The sequence below is a fragment of the Schistocerca cancellata genome, unplaced genomic scaffold (assembly GCF_023864275.1).
Source record: "Schistocerca cancellata isolate TAMUIC-IGC-003103 unplaced genomic scaffold, iqSchCanc2.1 HiC_scaffold_590, whole genome shotgun sequence".
In the NCBI taxonomy this organism is placed as follows: domain Eukaryota; kingdom Metazoa; phylum Arthropoda; class Insecta; order Orthoptera; family Acrididae; genus Schistocerca; species Schistocerca cancellata.
This window is the reverse complement of record NW_026046602.1, coordinates 20,001-25,000: the sequence shown is the minus strand read 5'-3', so window position 1 is coordinate 25,000 and position 5,000 is coordinate 20,001. Positions and strand designations below refer to the sequence as shown.

Sequence of the window (5,000 nt, the reverse complement as noted above, 5' to 3'; positions counted from 1 at the left end):
GTCTCCCGAAACATGACCTGCTGCACCGACGATACCGCCATCTATGAGACGCCACCCCGACTACGACATCGCTAGGTCCCACAGTACCCATTTTCCGACGCCACCCACAAAGCCTGCATCATCTGTCCACCACAGGAACCCGAACGCCAGTGCCTGCGTCGCACGAAGTAGTCAACCGACAATCACCCCACCCGCACCCGCACCCGCACCCGCACGTGCCCCACCCCAACCGCCGAAATCGCAACTCCAGCGGATGAACGGCGGACTCTTCCCGCACTCGTACGTTGCAATCCACCCCTATATCTTGCGTTTCACGAAGAGTTATATCCAATATGCCAAATTCCCGCTGTCCCTATACATGCTGTAAGTCTGTGCACACAATATGAACCACACCTCAGCGAGACACTCTATCACACATTACTCTCTGCCTGTAACAGACACAGATACAATATGTAAGCACCAGCATGGACCAACGTCCGGTGCATCCTCTCCGCCACAGTACACCATCCACACTATGATAACCACACCAGGGAGTCCAATTCTAAAATAGAATATCCCACCCGTCCGACATCCACAACTGCTCAGATAAGCCACCAACACCCACACATGTCCTACACAGGGGTGCACCCAACACCACCACACTGCCACCTGTTACGGCACAGAAACAATGGCAGGAATGAATCACACAGGTGTGCCGCAACCACAGACGCGGCGCGCCTCCAGTCACGAGCGAAAAGCGCATAAGCGCATCCTGACGAGACATAACTGCTGTGACATACTGACGCTGCCTCAGACATTCACTTACAATGATCACTACCAACGAACCTCGGCCCCCCCCCCCCAACAACACACTCTCTTACCACGTTGTGTACTGTAATCCAACCCATTTCGCACCTTAACCTAACCCATTTTGCACCTTAACCTAACCAAATTCGTAACGCAATTTGTACCACAATTTCTACCGCAATGTAACGCAATTTGTACCGCAATGTAACGCAATTTGTACCGCAATGTAACGCAATTTGTACCGCAATGTAACGCAATTTGTACCGCAATGTAACGCAATTTGTACCGCAATGTAACGCAATTTGTACCGCAATGTAACGCAATTTGTACCGCAATGTAACGCAATTTGTACCGCAATGTAACGCAATTTGTACCGCAATGTAACGCAATTTGTACCGCAATGTAACGCAATTTGTACCGCAATGTAACCCAAGTTGTGCCTTAACCTAACCCAAGTTGTGCCTTAACCTAACCCAAGTTGTGCCTTAACCTAACCCAAGTTGTGCCTTAACCTAACCCAAGTTGTGCCTTAACCTAACCCAAGTTGTGCCTTAACCTAACCCAAGTTGTGCCTTAACCTAACCCAAGTTGTGCCTTAACCTAACCCAAGTTGTGCCTTAACCTAACCCAAGTTGTGCCTTAACCTAACCCAAGTTGTGCCTTAACCTAACCCAAGTTGTGCCTTAACCTAACCCAAGTTGTGCCTTAACCTAACCCAAGTTGTGCCTTAACCTAACCCAAGTTGTGCCTTAACCTAACCCAAGTTGTGCCTTAACCTAACCCAAGTTGTGCCTTAACCTAACCCAAGTTGTGCCTTAACCTAACCCAAGTTGTGCCTTAACCTAACCCAAGTTGTGCCTTAACCTAACCCAAGTTGTGCCTTAACCTAACCCAAGTTGTGCCTTAACCTAACCCAAGTTGTGCCTTAACCTAACCCACGTTGTGCCTTAACCTAACCCAAGTTGTGCCTTAACCTAACCCACGTTGTGCCTTAACCTAACCCACGTTGTGCCTTAACCTAACCCACGTTGTGCCTTAACCTAACCCACGTTGTGCCTTAACCTAACCCACGTTGTGCCTTAACCTAACCCACGTTGTGCCTTAACCTAACCCACGTTGTGCCTTAACCTAACCCACGTTGTGCCTTAACCTAACCCACGTTGTGCCTTAACCTAACCCACGTTGTGCCTTAACCTAACCCACGTTGTGCCTTAACCTAACCCACGTTGTGCCTTAACCTAACCCACGTTGTGCCTTAACCTAACCCACGTTGTGCCTTAACCTAACCCACGTTGTGCCTTAACCTAACCCACGTTGTGCCTTAACCTAACCCACGTTGTGCCTTAACCTAACCCACGTTGTGCCTTAACCTAACCCACGTTGTGCCTTAACCTAACCCACGTTGTGCCTTAACCTAACCCACGTTGTGCCTTAACCTAACCCACGTTGTGCCTTAACCTAACCCACGTTGTGCCTTAACCTAACCCACGTTGTGCCTTAACCTAACCCACGTTGTGCCTTAACCTAACCCACGTTGTGCCTTAACCTGCTCTGTAATTGGCATATGACACGTTACATTAATCTAGTGTTGTCTAACCACAACCCTCTGAATATAGTTCGCTACTCGCACCGCCCACCCTCTTGTGTATCGTTTCATGTTCAACACTTCGCAAGTGTTGCTTACTTTTTACATGCTCCCGCTGTACACTGTAATGTGGACGACTGCAGGATGTACATCGCCCCCCCCTCCCCCCCCCCCTGCCTTCGCACGCTGGTCGTTCAGGTGCTTGCGTGTTCAATGCCCTTCGCAGCTGTTCACTGGCATTCGCATGTCGAAGCGCTCAGTCTACGTCGTGGTACGGCCTGTGTCCACTGTCCGCTGATGTCGTAAGCTTAACCCTCACATTGTACTGCACATAGGTCCGTATGTACTGAATGATACGCTGTGGCACATGTGTGACCGTACAACGACTGCGCCCAACAACAGCGAACCATACGGTCCAAATGTTGTGCACTCAGCCACGTGCCGTCTCCCCATAACAGCTACATTGCAGTGTGGTACGCCATAGAGACGTGTGGGAGTAACGGACGCCCTGGATGGCGATCAGCATGAGCCGTCTGTTGATGTAGTGGCGCGTGTATTCAAACGTAGTCGTCTCTTCTCACACAGTGTGATAGCATGGTGCACCGCGTTCCACATCTGCGACATGGTACAGATGCTGGTTGACAGTCGGTGTCGTAATGGACATCGCATACGTAGGGGGCCACCTCCCACGTGTTCTCTAGTCGTGCACATTTTGTTGCGTGTATGTGGGCAGACGTAGTGTGTCGTGGCACCTAACAGACAGGTATGCAATAATCGTTGCATTTGCAAACTGGGATGGACGTCTACGTTTGCTGGTGACGTTACGCAAATGAACAACTGGTAAACCCATTGTGGTGCGGTTGTTGTTGCTGGAGGTAAATCAGTAAGGGCAAATCTGTGTGTGAAGCGATACGCGGCGGTGGCTGGGTGGGACCGTCCCCGGCCGGTGAGGGGGGGCCGCCCGGCGTGCTGGCCGCGCGGTGCGTGGGCGCACGCGCTACAGCCGGCTGGTGGGGGCGCCCAGTGGCAGGCGCGCCGGCCGACGGACGCGGCAGGCGGCGCAGCTGCGCGCCGGGGCACCCTGCGCGCGGCGCCGGGCGGCCAAAGTGGGTCCTCGCGGGCCCGGTGCGAAGCGCGGTGGACATCTGCAGTGTGCTGGTCCGACTGAGGACTGTGTGCGTTGAGGATGCGCCGCCGCCCGGCACTCGGCGCCGCGACGCCGTCTGCTGCTCGGTCGCCCCAGCGGTTCTCGCTGGTGGTTTGTATCGCAGTTGTGCAGACGTGTTGGCACGTGCGCTGTGCTGGGAGAGTTCGCTTCGGCACCCACGTGGGGCCTTTGCCCTTCTGTGGCGCTGGCGTTGGAGCTGCCGGTCACCGTAGGTGGCGCGTGTTGTCTCCCGCCGGCAATGCCACGACAGCACGCTCCCGGGCCTCTGTCGGCAGCGGCAAGCTCAGTTGGGAGCACGGGTGGTCGCACCTAAAGCGTCTACTCGCCTAACTCCGGGCGATTGCGCCTCTCTCGAACCCGACCAAGTACTTAGGACGGCGCTGCGCGCCGCCGGGACCTGAGAGGGTTTCGAGGTGTATTGTGCAGGGGAGCTCAGCCTCCTCCTGTTTGCAGAATAATTGAGCGGACGCTTGCGTGTTCGCGCGGGCCCCTGGGACACACTCCCGGGCGGCCGGCTGCTCAGCTCTAGTTGACGCAGCTCCCTGGTTGATCCTGCCAGTAGTCATATGCTTGTCTCAAAGATTAAGCCATGCATGTCTCAGTACAAGCCGCATTAAGGTGAAACCGCGAATGGCTCATTAAATCAGTTATGGTTCCTTAGATCGTACCCACGTTACTTGGATAACTGTGGTAATTCTAGAGCTAATACATGCAAACAGAGTCCCGACCAGAGATGGAAGGGACGCTTTTATTAGATCAAAACCAATCGGTCGGCTCGTCCGGTCCGTTTGCCTTGGTGACTCTGAATAACTTTGGGCTGATCGCACGGTCCTCGTACCGGCGACGCATCTTTCAAATGTCTGCCTTATCAACTGTCGATGGTAGGTTCTGCGCCTACCATGGTTGTAACGGGTAACGGGGAATCAGGGTTCGATTCCGGAGAGGGAGCCTGAGAAACGGCTACCACATCCAAGGAAGGCAGCAGGCGCGCAAATTACCCACTCCCGGCACGGGGAGGTAGTGACGAAAAATAACGATACGGGACTCATCCGAGGCCCCGTAATCGGAATGAGTACACTTTAAATCCTTTAACGAGTATCTATTGGAGGGCAAGTCTGGTGCCAGCAGCCGCGGTAATTCCAGCTCCAATAGCGTATATTAAAGTTGTTGCGGTTAAAAAGCTCGTAGTTGGATTTGTGTCCCACGCTGTTGGTTCACCGCCCGTCGGTGTTTAACTGGCATGTATCGTGGGACGTCCTGCCGGTGGGGCGAGCCGAAGGCGTGCGACCGCCTCGTGCGTGTTCGTGCGTCCCGAGGCGGACCCCGTTGAAATCCTACCAAGGTGCTCTTTATTGAGTGTCTGGGTGGGCCGGCACGTTTACTTTGAACAAATTAGAGTGCTTAAAGCAGGCAAGCCCGCCTGAATACTGTGTGCATGGAATAATGGAATAGGACCTCGGT

At 53.6% G+C, this 5,000-nt stretch overlaps 1 non-coding gene across 1 annotated transcript in view; it reads left to right on the top strand.

Moving 5' to 3' along the window:
• Positions 1-4,078: 4,078 nt before the first annotated feature.
• The window catches only part of LOC126132873 (small subunit ribosomal RNA), a 1,909-nt gene continuing 987 nt past the window's right edge, over positions 4,079-5,000 (top strand). Inside the window, exon 1 of the ribosomal RNA XR_007527523.1 lies at positions 4,079-5,000. This exon is cut by the window's right edge and continues 987 nt beyond it. This is a non-coding gene — a ribosomal RNA (small subunit ribosomal RNA).